This window comes from Cavia porcellus, unplaced genomic scaffold, assembly GCF_034190915.1.
Source record: "Cavia porcellus strain 051 isolate PalLab524CR breed Dunkin Hartley unplaced genomic scaffold, mCavPor4.1 scaffold_6, whole genome shotgun sequence".
NCBI classification, from domain to species: Eukaryota; Metazoa; Chordata; class Mammalia; order Rodentia; family Caviidae; genus Cavia; species Cavia porcellus.
Genome location: NW_026947489.1, coordinates 94,701,610 through 94,721,760, shown reverse-complemented (window position 1 = coordinate 94,721,760; position 20,151 = coordinate 94,701,610). Strand labels below are relative to the sequence as shown.

General features: G+C 41.9%; 1 long non-coding RNA gene across 7 annotated transcripts; it reads right to left on the bottom strand.

The window, feature by feature from the left end:
* Nucleotides 1-372: 372 nt before the first annotated feature.
* LOC134476560 (uncharacterized) lies at nucleotides 373-16,865 on the bottom strand. 7 transcript variants are annotated; one of them, XR_010048355.1, is made up of 4 exons: nucleotides 16,264-16,865; nucleotides 9,191-9,336; nucleotides 1,830-2,830; nucleotides 373-1,636 (listed from the first exon to the last, which is right to left on the bottom strand). It is a non-coding gene; the product is annotated as an uncharacterized LOC134476560 (long non-coding RNA). The 7 variants fall into 7 exon arrangements; XR_010048357.1 differs by having other exon boundaries at nucleotides 373-803; nucleotides 993-2,830; nucleotides 16,264-16,863; XR_010048358.1 differs by having other exon boundaries at nucleotides 373-742; nucleotides 993-2,830; nucleotides 16,264-16,863.
* Between the last annotated feature and the right edge of the window lie 3,286 nt (nucleotides 16,866-20,151).

Genomic DNA, 20,151 nt, shown 5'->3' with positions numbered 1-20,151 from the left:
TTGCCTCCCATTTATGTATTTTTGTTCATTTTGGCTTTTGGACAAGTGTCTTACTGTGTCGCCCACATTGATGTCACACTGGCTGTGTAGCTAAGGCTGATCTCAAAATTGTCATCATTCTGCCCCAGCATCCTGAGGGCAGGGATTGCACATAGGAGTTGCTGTGCCTTACTTTACATTTCTTTTTCAATCAAAGAAAGGAAGCTCCTCAGCTGATTCTGATGTGCAGCCAGATAAGGAAACTATGGCTGTACACAACCCCCTGCTTATATCTGCACACAGTGAGTTTGTCCCTTCACGCTGCACATAATAGTGTATAATGGTAGAAAAGTCACTTTTCTGTTGCTGGTACAAAATGTTCAACAACTGCAATTTAAAGGAGGAGAGGTTTATTTGGCTCACAGTTTCCACTGCATCCAGTCCACGGTTGGCTGGCTCCAAAGCACAAAATCATGGCAGAAGGGTATGGCGGAGGAAACACAGTAGCCAGGAAACGCAGAAGGGAGGAGCTGAGGAGGCAAAGAGACCTTCTGTATTTATTACAAATAGGTGCTCAGTGTTTGTTGAATGACTGGATGCGTCTAAGTGAAGGGACAGTTTAAAATCGTATATAGAGCAGGGTTTACCACTCTATTTGTTCCAGATTACTGGAAGCTAAGGGGTTTGTACTTTCTGTTCTGAGTATCACAGACTTGAGGAAAGCTGACAGGATCCAAGACACTGGTCAGTGCTGCAGTGACATCTGTTGTTGAAAAGAAGGCATAACAATTTCTTTTGCTTTTGCTCTCATAGAAGTTTGGTTCCTAGAGTAAAATGGGACTTTAGAGATCATGGACACACACACACACACACTCACACATACCCAGTACTGAGGCTCAACCCTGGGCTCTGTCCGTGCTAAGCAAGGACTCTGGCCCTGAGGTACATCCTTAGCCTATTCTTACCCTTTTATAGATGAGGAAGCAGGCCTAGAGTGCTGAGAAGTTACCTACCTGGTTAGAGGCATAGGTGTGGCTCGAGCCAGGTGGTGGAAGATCCCTCTGAGCTTCAGGAACAGGGTGGATTTGAGGTTGTGTTGGGGAAGAGGATCTCTGGGAGGCTACAAAGTGGAGCCAAGAGGCCAGAGTGATAAGGCCAGAAGTGAACTGCACCAAGGAGCTGAGCTGAGGTCAGCAGCTGGTCAGTCGAGGGGACAGAAGGGAACCAGGATTGATGGGAACCACACAGGTGTGGCGAGAAGGTGCAAGTCCTCATTTGGGCTTGTTGACTCAGGATGGAACTTGAGGCAGAAATGTCAGTCAGCAAGCATTTTCAGCCCTGACACTACTCTTCTTTGAAAGCTGATGACATCAGTTGATTATCCAAGAATCCAAACCAGCTTTCAAAGTTGCATTGATTTTTGTTAACAGTCTACTTATTGTGAGTTTATTGAATGTCGTTGTTAAGAGCAGCATTCCATGTCTTGGTGTAAAAGTGCTGGAGCAGGTTTTCCTCTTCTGCTCCTTCAGGGAGTCTTCAGACCTGGACTTGATCTTGCAAGCGGTGTCCTCTAGCTTCAGGCAAGTGTAATTTTAATGATGACAGAGTTGATGAATACCACTTAGTGACGGCCAGAAAAGAAGTCCCCTACCCTCCGCTGGGTTTAACAGAAACAAGGAAGGATTATAAGAGATGAAGGTGACAGGAAATAAAGGAAAGGATTTTAATTCTGAGGAACACTATGTATTTAGGGAAGTTGTTTGAAGTCTGAGAAGCACATCCTGTCCTGAACACTCCGTTACCATTTCTGGGGACTGGAAGTGTAGCTCTGTGATAGGGCACCTACTTACCTGTGTGGAACAGCTGAGCTGTGGCTGAGGTGGAGGTCAGTGAACTCCCTGGGACTAGAGCAAAGCTGGTCCCAGGAACATGGAATGCCAGAAGCATTCCCCGCACGTGTGAACAAGTTGACCTCTAGCTTGGCTGCGTATCACCAGGTGTCCAGCCTTGCTGTCCCTTCCTGTTAATTATAGCACAGATAATCTGAAAATGTTCCCTTTTTTGTGTTGTTACCAGGACCTTGCCCTTTCGACCCTGTCGCATGCTTTCCTTTTTACTGTGTATAAATGAGGATGCTGGTATGCATCACTACTTCCCATTGGAGGGCCACGTGTCGGCCAGTCCCAGCTTTCTTGTGTGTTTTGTCTTCTCTTAATCTTGCGCTGTCCTGTCAGTGCCCGCATTGTTTGCACGGGATGTGGCACTTAACATTTATGAGGCTCTGGGTTCAAACCCAGCAGCACAAGCAAAGCAATGATTATATCCTCTTGAAACTAATATGATTTGTATTGGTTTAATGTATAGTTATAAAAAGAATATATAAATACAGTAAATGTCAACATTAAATAATATTTGCATGTAGATCTCTTCTGTTTGCAGTGCACAAGGTCACATCTTAGCTATTTGGCAATAGAAATGAAACTTTAGTAACAGATTCATGGCCTCTTCTATGTGTGGTACTGCAGACTGAAATCAACACCTCACTGAGCTGCATCCTTGGCTCTTTTTACTTTAATTTTTTTTTGTCTTTTTCGTTTTTATCGGAACCAGGGGTCGAACTCATGACTGCCTGCTTGCAAGGCAGGTACTTATGCCGCTGAGCTAAATCCCCAGCCCCTTTACTTTAATTTTTAAAAATTTGAAACATCTCACCCAGTCTCTGTTTTGCTGAAGTTGGCCTTGAGCATGCTATCCTCTTGCTGTAGCCTCTACGACTGGTCAGGTTATAGATATGCACCATCGTACCTTCACTACTTCATGGCTTCTAAATTTCCTTGCTGTCTGTCAAATGCTATAGACAAGAAGAATTATTCGGGGAAATTTGCTCAAAGTCTGAGAAACCCATCCTGGCCTGTAAAATACATTCTTATGCCAGGCCATCAACTAACACTGTTAAGTAGTTCCCTTGCTTTTTAAGCACTTGTTTATTCTTATTATGGAGACTGAACTCAGCTCTGGGTTATATCTACAACCTTTATTATTCTTACTATGATTTTTGCTGTGTGCGCGATAGGGTCTTGCTAAGCTGTCCAGACTGAACTCCTCTTGTGTCATCATTCCTAGTACCTTGGATGACAGGTGTGCACCACCACTCTGGGCCCATGATCTGTATGATTCTCATGAAAATCGTGTGCAGATGTCAACACGGACCTGACCTGACCTGAAGACTCTTATTGGTCCAGGGGATTTTGAGGGTGTATTGCCCAGTTCACCAAAGGCAAACGCAGAGGCAATGAGACTGGAAAATCTGAAAGCCCCCACCACGTCTCTCTGAAGCAGTAACAAAGCAATTGCGTGAGGCTCTGGGAAAAAATGAAATCAGATATAATCTCACAAATAACTACAGAGATCACCAAGATACATACCATGCTTAGTGATGTTAGAGCAGACACAGACAAAAAAAGATGAGCTTAAACAAGTTATGGAAGCACAGCATAACACAGGAAAGAGATGGAATCCCTGAAGCAGATCCAAACAGATCTCCAGGAGGATAAAACTCCACTGAAAATATTTGAAGCAGATTAGGCCAATGTGAGGACAGGGTCTCAGATACTTAAGACAGGCTTGCAGTTAGTGACCGGGAAAAGAAAGATTTCTTAAAACCAGCAAAGAAACATGAGACATCAATCCAGTAGCTGCTAGATGAGACCAAGATGAATAACTTAAGATTAATTGGAGTCAATGAACAAACAGGAGATACCACAAATGACATTAAAAACATGTTCACAGACATTGTGACAGAAAAGAATTTGACATACAAATAAATGAGGCATATAGAACTCTAATTAGCAATGATCAAAAAAAAAATCCACATCCAGGCATGTCATAGTCATGATTCCAGAAATTCAACACAAGAGTAGAATTTTAAAAGCTGTTAGGAAAAATAAACAAATCACTTATAAAGGAAAGCCCATCAGAATCACAGCTGACTTCTCAGCACAAATTCTCAAGTCAAGAAAACCTTGGAGTGAAGTACTCCAGATTCTAAAGGAAAACAACTTTCAGTCCAGACTAATGTATCCTGCAAAACCATCTTTCAAAACTGATGGAGAAATAAGATACTTCCATGACAAAATCTGAGGAAATGTGTGACCACCAAACCAGCACTCCAAAATGTTCTGAAGGACATTCTAGAAAGAGATAATAAGGACTACAACCCCATGCACCCCAACAGAAGGAATCCACCAGGAAAGGCAAACGATTAGAGGGAAGGGGGGAGGAGGAGCCAATAATAGGAAAATGACATGACAAGGATAAGTTAATACATACCAGTTTTACCCATCAATGTTAATGGCCTCAATCACCAGTCAAAAGACACAGACTGGCAGAACAGAAAAAGAAGCAAGATCCAACAATAGTCTGCAAGAAATACATTTAATTCAAAAAGAAATTCACAGACTGAATGTCAAAGGATGGAAGACAATACTCCGTGCAACAGGAATTCAGAAAAAAGCAGGGGTTGCTATTCTATTTTCAGATAAAGTGAATTTCAAGCCAAGACTGATTAAGAGAGATAAAAATGGTCACTACATCCTGGTAAAGGGAACAAGCAAACAGGAAGAGATAATTATCCAGTTATATGAAACAATTATTAATGGACATGAAAAATCAAATGAGCCTTAATACAATCGTATTAGGAGACCTTAATGCTCTGCTGTCACAAAAAAAAAAACACAAAAAATCAATATTGAAATATTAAAACTAAACCAAATTTTTGAGCAAATGGACTTAGTATATGTCTATGCAGTGTTCCACCCTACAACATCAGAATACACATTCTTCTTACTGCACATGGGACATTCTCCAAAATAGACCACATACTGGCTCATTGAACATGCTTAAGTAAATGCAAAGGAACTCAAATCCCATGCATGCTACCAGACACAGTGCAATGAAATTGGAAATCCATGCCAAAGGGAAACCACAAGAACTTCACAAACACATGGATGATAAATAGCATCCTGCTGAACAACCAATGGGTCACAGATGAAATTAAAGAAGAAACTAGACAGTTTTTACAGTTCAACGATAATGATAATACAATATACTGGAACTTGTGGGACACATTGAAAGCAGTATTAAGAGGGAAATTTATAGCAGTAAATACCCATATCAGGAAAACAAAGAAAGCATATATAAACAACTTAATGTTGAACCTCAAGCTTCTAGAAAAAGAAAAGCAGACTAATCCAAAAGCTCATACAAGAGAGGAAATTATAAAGGTCAGAACAGAAATTGATGCACTGGAGAATAAAAAACCAATACAAAGAATCAATGAATCAAAGGATTGGTTTTTTGAGAGATTAAGTAAAATTGACAAATCCTTAGCCAACCTTATCAAAAAAAGGAAAGAAAAGGCTCAAGTACATACAATTAGGAATGAAATCATAACAGATCCTGTAGAAATCCAGAAGATCACGTATACCTACTTTAAAAACTTATATTCTAATAAAATGGAAAATACAGAACAAATGGACAGATTCCTAGATACGTATAAACTACCAAAACTGAGTAAAGAAGCTATGAAAATTTAATTTTATATTAAATTTAACTATATTAATAAAGAAGCTATGAAAATTCTCAATAACCCAATATCAATAAATAAAATTACAGATGTAATTTAAACCTATCAACAAAGAAAAGCCCAGGCCCTGATGGATTTACTGATGATTTCTACAAGAAGCTTAGTGAAGATCTAATACCACTACTTCTCAAACTCTTTAATGACATTGAAACGGAAGCAATACTCCCAAATTCATTCCTGGAAGCAAGCATTACTCTGATTCCAAAACCAGAGGACCCAACTAAGAAAGAGAAGTATAGGCCAATCTGCCTAATGAAGACTGATGCAAAAATCTCCAGTAAAAATTTCCAGTAAGATATTGGCAAACAGACTATAGTAAAGTATCAAGAAGATTGTACACCATGATCAAGTGAGATTCATTCCAGGGATGCAGGGATCCATAAGTGTAATGCATCATATTAACAGAGCTAAGGACAAAAATCATAGTATCATCTAAACAGATGCAGAAAAAGCTTTGATAAAGTCCAGCACTGATTCATGACAAAAATCCTACAGAAAAGTGGAATAGATGGTCTTTATCTCATCCTGATAAAAGGCATCTATGACAAACCAACAGTCAACATCATACTAAATGGACAAAAAATTACAACTATCTCTCTAAAATCAGGGACTAAACTAGGATGTCCACTGTCTCTTCTCTAATTCAACACAGTCCTGGAAAGTTTAGCTGGAGCATTAAGCAAGAGAAAAAAACAAAAGGAGTAAAGATAGGAAAGAAAGAAGTTAAACTATTATCATTTGAAGATGACATGATACTCTACTTAAAAGACCCCAAAAACTCTACCAAAAGGCTACTAGATTTAATAAGCAAATTCAGTAATGTAGCTAGATACAGAGTCAACACTCAAAAACCAATAGCCTTCCTATACACAAATAATACATTTGCTGAGAGAGAATCAAGGAAACTTTTCACAATAGCATCCCCCCTAAAGGAAAGAAAACCTAGGAATCAATCTAATGAAGGATGTAAAAGACTTCTACATTGAAAACTATAGTAAAGGAGATTGAAGGTATTAGAAAATGGAGAGAGATGCTGTGTTCTTGGGTAGGAGAAACCAATATAGTGAAAATGGCTACACTTCCAAAACTGTTACACAGATTCAATGCAATCCCAATCAAAATTCCAATTGTATATTTCACAGAATTAGAGAAAACAATCCTAAAATTTATCTGAAACCAGAAGAGACCTAGAATAGCAAAGGGGATACTGGGCAACAAAGACAAGGCAGGGGGCATCACAATCCCTGACTTGAAATTATACTATAAAGTTACTGTGATAAAACAGTGTGGCACTGGCAAAAAACCAGACCTGATGATCAGTGGAACGCATTAGAAGATATAGAGACAACTGCAGACGCACTAAGATATCTTATCTTTGACAAAGGTGCCAAACACATTCTCTGGTAGAAAGACAGCCTCTATAATAAATAGTGTTGGAAAACTGGCTCTGCACATGCCGAAGATTAAAACTGGGCCCATGTCTTTCACCATGCACTAAGCTAAAATCAGAATAGGTCAAAGATCTTAATATTAAAACAAATATTAAATCTGCTGGAAGACAGTGAAGGTAAAACTCTTGAAGACTGGTATAGGCAAAGGCTTCATGAACAAATCCCAGAATGCACAGGACTTACTGCAAAGAATCAACAAGTTGGATCTTATCCTACTGAAAAGCATTTGTATAGCAAGAGCAATCACCAACAGAGTGAAGAGATAACCCATAATGTGGGAGAAAATATTTGCCACCTGTTCCTCAGATAAAGGATTACTACTGAGAACATTTAAAGAACTCAAAAAAAAATCAGTGCTCCCAAATTTAAAGACCCAATCCAAAACTGGGCCTCTGAGATGAATACACACATTTCTCAGATGGAGAAATATGAACAGCAAATAAGTAAGTAAAAATGTTCAACAGCACTGATTATTCTAGAGTTGCAAATTAAAACAACACTGCAATTCCACCTCACCCCAGAAAGAATGGCTATCATAAAGAAATCAACCAGTAACAAATGCTGGAAAGGCTGTATGGAAAAAGGAATCTTCCTGTACTGTTGGTGGGAGTGTAGACTGGTGCAACCACTGTGGAAATCAGTGTGGAGATGCCTCAAAAGACTAGGACTAGAGGTCTCATTCAACCTAGCTCTTCCCCTTTGTGTATCTTCCTAAAAGAGTTAAAAACATCATACCACAGTGATATATGTGCACCCGTGTTTATAGCAGCAGTTTGTAATTAACCAGATCTTAGAAACAACCCAAATGCCCATCAACTGAGGAATGGATAAGAAAGATGTGGTATTTCTATACAATGGAGTACTGCTCAGCCGTAAAGGAGGACAAGCTGGACACTTTTATAGGTAAATGGATGCATCTTGAGAACATACAAGTGAAATAAATGACATGTGTAAATATCATTGTTTCGTTATATGTCAAGCAGAAGGAAAAAACATGTATATTAAAAAATAAGTCAAGATAGTTAAAAAAAGAAGGAAGCAGCATAATGACCTCCTTTGTCATCGACATGGCCTGTGCAGAAGCAAATTCAGTGCCTCCCTTCACTGAACACCTCTGTAGGTCCTGTCTTTCCTTTTATACCTTGTCCCAGTCACTTTGTCCCAGAGAGAATGATCTGAGCCAAAGCAACGACTCAGGTCACACCTGCCTTTGTTTTAACTAACCCACTGGGTGACATTTTGAGTTGACTTTTGGATGTCTTAAGAAATTTTTGGTGTGCTATAAGGTTTGGGTTTTTTGCATGTGGATGTCCAGTTGTTCCAGTGTATTTATTAAAGGTATAATCCTTTTGTCACTTAATTGCTTTTGTATCTTTGCCAGAAATCAATTGTCTGCTACAGGGGAGTCTATTTTGGGACTTCATATTGATTCCTTGGTGGTTTGTCGATCTTGATATCAGTGCTGTTCTGTCCTGATTAGTGTAACTTTGTGATAAGTCATGGGATTGGGGAGGGTTAGAGCTCTAATTTTGTTCCTTTAGCAAAGTTTTAAAAAATTAAAAATAAAATCAAATAAAACAGAATAAAACCAATCAAAATAAAAGAATGAAAGTGTATTTTATTTTATTTTATTTTATTTTATTTTATTTTATTTATTTGGTACCAGGGATTGAACTCATGACCTCACATTTGCCAGGCAGGTGCTTATGCCACTGAGCTAAATCCCCAGCCCCTGAAAGTATATTTTAAAGAGAATAAAACCAAACAAAATAAAGTGAAACAGTAAAAACGATACAGGATTTCAAGACAGGACACTAGGAAATCAACAATGGCTACCATAATATCTTGTTATCTTCAAAATTGCTGCCCTTACCAACAGATATAAAATCAAACAAAACAGAACCGAATAAAACCAACCAAAACAGAACACTGAATAAAACAAAACAGTAAAGTGCAACAAAAACAGTGAGAACAATATTGGATTTCAAAAACAAGACAAGGGAAACCCCCTTATTTGCTGTAGTACATACTGTTAACCTCTTAATAGATGCTCAGACTACTGGCCTTAGGCCTGGAAAGTCAATCAAACAATATAAGCATTAAGTGATTTTGGTACCTCAGATGCTGTCAGCTCAGCCTGTTCTCCAAATCAGCCAGTTGCTTACGGGGTGGGGGCTGGTGGTGTTCTTGTCTCCCTGTCCGCATCTCATTTGGCTCACAGGAAGGGTGAACCGGCTTCTTGTTACTTCTCCCAGGCCCAGCCTGGTGGAGAGAATTTTTTAAATGAAGATCAGCAAACCACAGATCAGGGCCCCACCACCTCACAACCACAGGAGCCTGCCTTGCTGAGCAGGGTGGTGCTGTCTCAGGGATCTTCAGGCCACAGCACCCCTATTATTTGGCAGGGCTGTGGCAGGCCCCACTGGAGTTTCCTGGAATAGGTCAGCCTTCCACATCAGTTTCACATTGAAACTCATTTTCCCAATGGTAGCCTCATCTCCGCAATGTTTCGCTTAAGACACAGATAATGGCTGTGCTGCCCTCACAGGTGCAGCAGTGCAATCTCCGGCAAAATGCCCCTCACATTTGCAGCTGAACAACTGACCTTTTTTTTCTTCTAGGTTCAGATAAATACCCTGAATGACAGTTGTCCCCAAGGTCTGCACAAACTGAACCAGCTCAGTCTACTTTTTATGGGCTCCTAAAGTCTCTTTACACTGTTTGCATTTTTAAAGGCTAATTGTTGAGCAATTAAAGCATGACTTTTATTTTAACAAGGGTGGAAACTGCAGTCTGTGATGCAGCAACATTTCCCTGAACTGAGAAGGTGGGAATTGCTGCTTGTGGCTCAGTTAAGGTTTCAAGGTGGCTGTTGTTCCACCATCTTTTTCCCACTCTTTTTTAAAAACAGTGCTCCACGCCAAATCCTCTGTGGCTATCCCATCAAACTTGTGACCATTAAGACACTCTGTAATCCAAATCCACAGAAAGAAAGTAAATGTGGAATTCAACAGAACAAGCATTTCCATATACATCTGTGATTTTTAAGAACATGTTTGCCCCCATTTTACCCCTGCTATCAGTATTAATACACCTCACTCACTATTTCTTCTTACCCTGGTCCTTGTTCAGGCACCAATATGCCATGGCCAGCACAAAGTTCCCAGGGGGAAGGACAGCAAGAGGGTGGAGAAATACAGACAAGGGAGAAAGCTTAGGTCTGGTGGAGCCCTCTCTCTGGCTGGGAAGAGAGGAACTGCTAAACCCTCTGTAGCACATTTATTTATACACTCAGGAGGTTGATATCAACTTTTTTCTTTTTTTATTTAAGGAGAAAAAAACAGAGAAAGGGTACAAGTAATACAAAATTTTAAAAATATACAGTAAGAAATCACTAGTTAATAGATTACATATTCTCATCTTAGGAATAGTTGTTCAAGTTACAAAATTAAAGCACATAAACTGGACTTTCAAACAGTGAGAGTAAAAATAGTTTTGTTCAATGATCCAAAAAAAACTCAGTAATATGGTTATCCATCTTATACACTCAAACGTATATGCAGTTATAACTTTTAGAGCATCTTCTTTTCTTTTCTTTTCTTTTGTACAATGACAATTACATATTTTGGGTTTTATTACTTCCACAGTTCTTATTACTTTTTTTGAAGAGAGTAAAACCAAATGTGACATATCAGAACAGAGTCAGTCAAATCAAAAGGATGGACATACATAATAGAGAATGTAAAAACAAACTACAAGGTGATCAACAATGATTACCATACTGCCTCTTGCTGTCTTAAGAATTGCCTATATCATCAGTTATAATAAGATTGAACAAAACAGTAGAGAATACAACCAAAACATTGGAGACTTTACAGGACTTTAAAACAAGATAATAGTCAACCAGAATGGGTGTCATAATGGATCTTATTGTCTTCACAGTTGTTGCCTATACTTTCGAACTTGGTACTATCAAGCAAAGCAGAATAGGGGAAAATCAGTCAAAGCAAGATGGTGAGAGCAATACAGGATTTTAAATCAAGTGAATAGGAAATCAATGTAGGTTACTATAATGTTTCCTGCTATTTTTTATTTTTCCCTTAATCAAAAAGATAAAAAAAGAAATAATTTTAAAAAAGAAAAACAAGGGGGGGATTGAGATAAAAGAGGGCATAACAACAGAACAGCGCAGGTCAAAACATAACCATTTAAGCAAAATAGTGTTTCACCTCAAGATACCTTGACATAAAAGTAGTTACCACAGTGACTTTTTCCTTGATATCTTTGAATATAAATTCATATACTGTAGCATCAGACCTATCAACACACTGTAAAACCATTCAAGAGAATGACATTATTACAGGGTATTTAGAACCAGCTAACAGAAAATGAAAAATGTTTTCTGCATAATCTCCTAGTCTATAAAAGTTTTTGTTTATATTATCATGTATAATAAAATCCACTAAGAAACAACCTTTAAGACTGATGGAGAGAGAAGAATACAAGCTTGATGGGACTTCAAAAAAGATGATACTAAATCAGCACTAGCTATTATGATGTTTTGTTTTCTCCAAAATAGCTGTTCCTACCATCTGATCTTCTTTGCCTCATTTCTGTTGAGATCTTTTTCTGTCATTTGTTGTCAGTTTGTCTTCTTCGTTTTGCTTTCTGCTCCATTCATTGTGGCCTCTCTGCCATTATTTCTGGAATCTTGGTATTTTTCTTTTTTAGAACATCCTGCAGTATTCTCTGTAGAGTTGAATTGGTGGTTGCATATTCCCCTAGTTCCTCTTTATCCTGGAAGCACCTTGTTTTTCCATCAATCTCCAGGGACAGTTGTGCAGGATGTATCAATCTTGGCTGGAGGTTATTATCTTTCAAAGCTTGAATTATTTCCCCCCCCACTCTTTGTGATTTGATGGTTTGTGCTGAGAAGTCTGCTGTAATTCTGATGGGTGTTCCCTTGTAAGTGATCTGTTTCTTGTCTCTGATGGCTTTTAATATTCTGTTCTTATAATGGATTTCTGGAGTTTTTATTATTATATGCCTGGGTGTAGCTCTGTTTGGGTTGTAGGTGCCTGGGGTCCTGTATGCCTCATACATCTGAGTATCTTTACCTTTTGCTAAATTAGGGAAATTCTCTTGGATTATTTCTGTGAATAGCTTTTGTAGTCCATTTGTTTGTGTCCCTACTTCTTCTTTTATGTTCTTAATTCTTAAGTTATAGATCCTCTTATCATCTTCTAGCCTTTGTTTTATTGCTGTTTGGGTTTTTTTGTTGTTGTTGTTATTTTTAAGAAGTTTTTCATTTCATGCTCCCATATTACGAATCTGCCCTCCAGTTCAGATAATCTATCTTTAGTTTCTTTCAAGCTGTTATGCCAGCTTTTGAGAGAGTTTTTAGTTTCCTGGTAATCTCTTTGAACTTGCTTCATGTATTCCATGTTTTCTCTATTTTCTCCATCAAACAATTCTCCTCTTTTTTTCTGTTCTTCCATTCCACCATCTGTTTTTTCTTGGGCAGTGCTTAGCATTTCTCTAACTATTCTACGTATATCTTGCTTTAGGTTGTTAATAACTTCATTCCTAAACTCGTCTATGAGGCTCTGGAGATATCGCTTTATGTATTGGTGCTGTGTCTACTATTGCATGTTTCTCAGGCTTGGGGGCCGAGGATCCTTTCTTGTTGCTCTCTCTTCCCATATTTTTTGTTCCTGCTATACAAGCGTATATAGGAGGCTCAGTTTCTTTCTTTGTCGGTTACAGTTGGTTTGAATTGTTCTGGTGAGGTATTCCTGCCCACTGCAGTATACTAGGGAGACACAGACCTGGGCAGCCTCTGCTGGGCCTGCCCCTCCAGGTCAATCTACTGAAGGCTTCACTGCTAGGGTGCACCTCCAGGCACTGGGACCCGGTTTGGGCTAGCCCACTGGGTCTTAAGTCAGCAGCGTCACCCAGGCCAGGCACTCCCCACCAATCCCACTTGAGAGGGGACTATATTCCTAAGGACACTGCAGCCTCCTGTTCCGGCTAATCTGCCCGGTCCCAGTGTGTCCTTTGCTGAAGCCTCCTACTCTGTGGAAGACTCTCCAATCTTCTCACTCACCGCAGGTTATTGCAGGGCTCCTGGCCAGTCCTGCTCTCAACTCCATTCACTGATTGCCACTCTCAGAGCTTTCGCACCTCTCTCCTTGCCATGCTGATTGGGATGCAGCAGCGGCTGCAGGAAATTCAAATCGTGACTGCCAGTGGCGTGGGCTCCAGCTTCCATGCTGAGACTATATCTGTTCCTGTTATATCATCAGGATTGCGTTTCCAGTTGGCCTCTCTTGGTTTAGTCCATTCTTGGGTAAGCAGGGTGTATCTCCCCTTGCTTAGGACTTCACACCCAGCACCATTCCTGGATTTTAAGTGTGGTTTCTCAGAGAGCCTCCGAAGTTGCTGCTATCTATCCACCATGTTCTGCTGGAAGTCCTGTTAAATGTCGGGGATATCAATTTAAACCCTGCTGCCTAGCAACTTGTCTACCTGACTAGCCTGGGCCCTTTGCCTTCTTGAAACTGGAACAGCCTGTTTAAGTGGCTTGCCTTGGGCTCGCTGTGTTCTCAGGGCTGGCCTTGCTTTAGCCCCCAGTGTGTGATCAACCTCCAGCTTTGGCCACTCCCACCGGCAACTTACTGAACCCTTGCCTCAAATAGAAGATCGGCTCTGAATGTAGCTCAGTATGAAGGCCCTGGGTTCAATACCCAGTACTGGAAAAAAACAGAACAGGAATGATGGGCCCACAGCAGACAACATACTGTATTCCAGAGGGCACTGAGCCAACATACTGAACCATCCTGCCTCATGGTTGCGCCAGGGAGACACTGACACAGCAGCTGTTGTCACCAGGATACAGATCTGCTCAGTGGGAACTGAGGCACTCAGGCCCAGCCTATGCTGATGGGAAAAGCTAACAGGAGGAGCGACATTGGTCCAACAGGATGAAAGCTACTGTTCAGTATCGCCTGCTTCAAGGCAGTGGTTCTTTGGTTCTTCAAACTGCAGCAGAGCTGTGATGCCACAGTCTCTTACTCCACCACTGATCCTGTGCTCTGTCCACTGGGTCAGTTCCTTCCTTCCCCCCAGCAGCAAAGTGGGATCACTGTCTCAGCCACCGCTTCAGGAGGGGCCAGGCGCCAACTCTCCTGACCTGCTGCCTTCATGTGTCCCTGAGCAGCCTTTTCTGTGTGCCCTTCGAGCCCCTGAGGACCCTGTCCACGGTCCACAGACTCTTCCAAGCTGACCCTCTGCCACGCCCTCGCTCCCTGTGCTGGAGCCCTTGCCTGTTCTCCTGTAAAGATAGGTTCTAATCTGGGACCTGAACAGCCGGATTGCCCAGCACAGGTTTTCTTACCCTTGAGTTTTTTCTGAATCCTGCATCTAACCAATTTCACAATGAATACAGTGTTTAAATTGATTTCTGTAAATCAAATTGTTGGATTCAGGCATAAAGATTGTCTGCATAAATATTTTTCTTCTTTTTTTTTTTTTTTTTTTTTTTTTTTGAGATGGAGTTTCACTATGCAGTTCAAGCTAGACTTGAACTCAATCTGTAGGCCAGGCTGGCTTCCAACTCACAGCAATCCTTTTAGCACAGCCTTCCAAGTGCTGGCATGCTTGTGATACCACACACAGCTTCTTTTTCAGCTACGATGGGAAATTATCTCCTTCTTGTGCATTCAGGGTTGAGACCTAGGGAGGATTGCAGGAAGCTTGCAAATTGAAGCCCACGTTGAACTCCTTATACACAGTTACCAAGGCGAGACCTGCTTTTAAGGCCCATACATCCTGTGGGGTCCAGACTGGCAGCAGGACAGAGTGTCCCTGCCCCACGTGAAACTGAGGGTCCTCTGAGCCCCCCAGGTGTCTAAGACACTTGTCCTGTCTCTCCTCGTGGGTCAGTGCGAGGGGAGCACATGGCTCAGGGGACCCATCCTTCCTCCCTCCTGACCCCAGCTGCCCGTGATGCTGAGCTTCTCACTTGGGAGGGAGCTGTCACCCAGAGTGCCTCACTCAATAGCAATTTTTCTCTTCGGTAAAGTAAGTTACTGAGGAATAACTTGTGGGTGAATAACCTGAGGTAAGTGAAGATCCCACCGCCCTGAGGCCTTTCTCTCCAGCTGCACATCCCATCTGCAGTAAGCCTTGCCTGAACCCATTATCACACCACTGACACTGAGTTGACAATTTCCAACTCTAGCGTTCCTTCTTCGCCTCTTAGCTGCTATCATTCTGTTAAAACATGGCCACCCTTTTCTTTTTGAGGCTCATTATGAATTCATGTGCTCTTCCTCGCCTTGCCCCCACTTTCCTTCCCTCCCTCTCCTCTTTGTAGTTCTGAGGTCCAAACCTAGACCCGGGAGGCGCTAGGCCAGCTCTGCCCCGAGCTGCACCCCAGCCCTCCTCACAGGCTCCAGTGCCATCTCTGTGGTTACTAAACACCACCCCGAGGGTAAACCAAGGCGTTTCCCGGCGCAGGGGGCGCCCTCCTGTTCCCCACTTCCCAAAGCAGTGGGCGCGGGCCTTTCTAAGACTCAGCACAGCGGCTGCTTCTCCCATCTCTCCCTGTGCACGCCCTTGGCTGAGCCAGGCTTTGCAGCTGGGTAGAGATGCTCCTGCAGGAAGCGGCAGCTTGTCCCGGGACCTAAGTCCCACCCGGCCCGTGGGCCGGCCCCACTCACTGCCTGGTTCACCCCTGGGGCCGCGGACCGCCCGTTTGAGCATGTGCAGTGTTCCTGAGCAGTCCTGGGACGGGGGCATCCCCCAGGCGCCAGGCCGGCTTCGGAGATGTCTCTGCAGAGCCCTGGGGGCCTGGCTTGTGCCTCCCATCGCTGCGGGAGCCCCTCTGCTCACTCGCTTCTCCGTGCTTCTCCTTGCTCTGCGCACAGGATGCACCTTGACAACAGCAGGGATTCAGCTGGTCCTTGGCTCCCTCACAATCCGTCATGCTGGGAGCTTTCTGAAGGCAAAAACGCGCCAACTACCACCTTGCACCACTACGCCTGCAGGACGAATAGGATGCACTGCGGCTGCGCATCGCATCGCGGCATACTACGCCTGCCTCAGACCCTCCTGACTCCTTTTTTTAAAAGGCAAGAGAGGTTGCGGGGCGTGATGGACTAGTGCGAAATGGGCTAGGATTTGTACCTGTGCTCCAGCCACTCTGTCCCAGCGTCTGCCAGCCTCAAGCTTCCATCCAAGCTCGTTTTTAGGGTCGAGTTCTAAAGGCGCCCCACGGCATGGAAGGCACAGATGCTGTATAGCAACCAGCTTCCTCCTCCGCCCCGAGCAGACTGGAGCAGCCGGCAGGGGGCATCACATGCAGGGGAGGGCGCGGAAGCGGGCTCTGAAGCCGCCCTCTCTCGGGGAAGAATGTCCGGAGGCTCAAGTAAGACCAGAGGGCGTGATCGGTGGCGAGCGCCTTGCTGTGGCACCGGCCTTCCTGAGCCCGACTGCAAATACCCGCACCGATGGGCCCAGTGTGGACTGAAGATCTCGCGGATTCCCCTGCGCAGGCGCGAGCTGAGCCCCGCTGAGGCGAGCCTCGCGCAGCAGGTGCACGCGGGGGCGCTATTTCGGGAGGCTTTGGGCTGAAGCCTGAAGATACCCGCTTCCTACTGCATGTGTAGCGGGGCCCGTGGGAGGTTCACGCTGCTGTGTGCATGCGTGCTGACGTGGCGGGCGAAACCCACGTGAGCAACCTCAGGGATCTGCAGGTGCACTGGGGCTCCCAGGTGTCAGAGGGGATGCGGGAGACTGGTGGGCTTCCCTTTCCTGCTTCCAGAGCTGGAGACAAGGTCCAGGGCTGAAGGTGGGCTGTGCATGTGTGTGCAAGTCTGTGTGATCCCTTCCGTAGGTGCTCAAGACTCTGGGCACCAAGACAGGGAAGAAGAACAAGACCAACCTGCCCTTTCTGCTGGGCACAAACACTCTCACTCTCAAGGATTTTGGTTTGGAAGTAGGGCAGTATTTGAGACAAGTAAGAGGTATACAAATTTGAGATGCAGGAGGAGAATATCAGCTAAGAAGATGTAATTAAATATCTATTAACAAAGAAAGGCCCAGGCCCTGACAGATTCACTGATGTATTCTATGAGAAATTTAGAGAAGAGCTAATACTTCTACTTCTCAAACTCTTCAATGAAATTAAAAGGGAAGCGACACTCTCACATTGATTCCTGGAAGCAAACATTACTCTGATGCCAAAAGCAGAGAAGGGCCCAACTAAGAAAGAGAACTATCGGCCTTAATCTCTTTAATGAACATAGATGCAGAAATTCGCAATAAGATACTGGCAAACAGAATACAGGAAATCATCAAGATTATACACCAAAAAAAAAAAAAAAAAAAAGATTATACACCGTGACCAAGTGGGATTCATCACAGGGGTGCAGGGATGGTTTGACATATGTAAATCAATAAACATAACATACCATATTAACGAAGCCAAGGACCAAAACCTTACAAACCTCTCAAGAGATGCAGAAAAAGCTTTTGACAAAGTCCAACACCCATTCATGATAAAAACTATACAGAAAATTGGAACAGATGGTCTTTATCTCAATCTGATAGAAATCATCTATGACAAACCAACAGCCAGCATTCATATGAAACAAACAAAAATTGAAAACTTCTACTCTAAAATCAGGAACAAACAAGGATGTGTGCTGACACCATTCTTATTCAACAAGTATCTAGAAAATTTAGCCAAAGCAATTAGGATAAGGAAAAAGGATTAAAAAAAGAAGTCAAATTATCATTATTGAAGTATGCTGTGATACTCTACATAGAAGACCCCCAAAAGTCCACCAAAAGGCTTCTAGATTGAATACCAAATTGAGTAGCATAGCCAGATACAAAGTCAAAACTTAAAAGCCAATAGCCTTCTGATGCTGGGACTGACCAACCAGCCAGTTTTTCTGGTGAGCCGTGTCAGCTGTGCAGGTTCCAGGGAGAGAGTCGTCCAGACAGCTCCTCCCGAGAGCCTACTGATGCATGGGCTGGGTACCAAACACTGTGCCCCTCCACTACCACCCCCGTAAGCATCAGGCTAGTTTGGAGGACAGGCTGAGTTGAGAGCAACTAAGGTACAGAAAACTTGTCTTGCCTGGATGACTTTTCAGGCCTGGGGCCAGCAGTCTGAGTGGTTCTTGGGAGGATGACCGTGTACAATATAGCAAATATGGGGGATATCCTTCTGTCTTCTCTTTGGAGTTCAATATTGTTCTGTTTTCCTTTGTTTTGATTGTTTTTGCTTTACCCAATATTCTGTTTTGATTGATTTTATTCTATTTTGTGGTTGGTTTGATTGTGCTATACCTGATGAAATGAACAACTATTGTGAAGATAACAAGACATACTGTGGTAGCTATGGTTGTTTTCGTAGTATTCTGCTTTGAAGTGCTGTACCAATTTTGCTGCATTGTTTTGATTGGCTTTGTTCTGTTTCATTTCCTTGGATTTTACTATCATTAAAATAAAAAAGGGGCTGGGGATTTAGCTTAGTGGCTTAAGTGCCTGCCTGGCAAGCACAAGGTCATGAGTTCAATCCCCAGTACCACAAAAAATAAAAAATACAAAAAATTTTTTAAAATCAACAGCCTTTCAGTACATGAGTAACAAACTCACTGAGATAGAAATTAGGAAAACAACAATTTGTACCATAGCATCCAAAAAATGAAACAATTGGAAATCAACCTAACAAAGGAAGTAAGAGACCACTACATTGAAAACTACAGTGCTCTGATATTGAAGATGATATCTGAAAATAGAAAGATATCCCTTTTATTTTGGCTAGGGAGAACCAATACAGTGCAAAATGCCCATATTTTGAAAGTTGTTATATAGATTTAATGTAATCTTGATAAAAATCCCAACAGCATATCACACAGAATTACAATTCATTTGGGGCCAGAAGAGACTTAGAATAACAAAGCCAATTCTAGGTAAGGCTGGGGGCATCACAATCCCAGAGTAAAAATTATAGTACAAAAGCTACTGTGATAAAAATAATACAGTACTAGAAAAATAAAAATTCCAAAATAGACCCAAGGATCGATGGAACAGATTAGAAGATGCAGAAAAAACTGCAGACATATTCAGGCACCTTACTTTTGACAAAGGTACCAAACACATTCACTGGGAGAAGGATAGTCTTTTTAATAAATGGTGCTGGAAAAACTGACTTTCCACATGCTGGATATTAAAAGTTGACCCATATGTTTCACCATGCAGTAAATCAAAGTCAAAATGCACCAAAGATCTCAATACTGGGGAAAAATCCAAATATTGAAACAAGCATTAAATCTGCAGGAAGACAGACTAGGTAGATGTCTCTTGAAGACATTGCTGTTGGCAAAGATTTTTTATGAATGAAACCCCAATTGCACAGGAGCTATCACAAAGTATCACCAACTCAGATCTCATTTATTAAAAAGGTTTTGCATAGTAACAGAAAACACCAATAGAGTAAAAAGACAACCCACAGTTTGGGAAAAATGTTTTGCCCGCTGTTCCTCCAACAAAAGAGGAATTATTATTATTTAGAATTATTATTATTATTATTTAGAATTTAGAATTATTATTAAAATTATTATTCTTATTATTTAGAATATATAAGGAAAACACACAAAAAAATCCAGACTCCCCAAATTTAAACACACCATCCAAAATGGGCATGTGAGATGGATATGTACTTCTGAGATGAAGTACAAATAGCAAGTAAATATATTAGAAATGTTCACTGTCACTAGTGATTCGAGAGATGCAAAGTAAAACAATGCTGAGATTCTATATCTCCCCTGAGAGAATGGCCATTATCAAGAAATCAACCAATAACAAGTTCCAGCAAGGCTATGTGGAAAAAGCAACGTTTTCCACTGTAGGTGGAAGCATAAACTGGTGCAACCACTGTGTAAATCACTGTGGAGATTCCTCAAAACCTAAGAGTAGATGTTCCATATGACCCGACTATTTCCCTCCTTAAAAGCATCATACTGGGCTGGGTACAAAGCTCAGTGGCACGAGTGCCTTCTT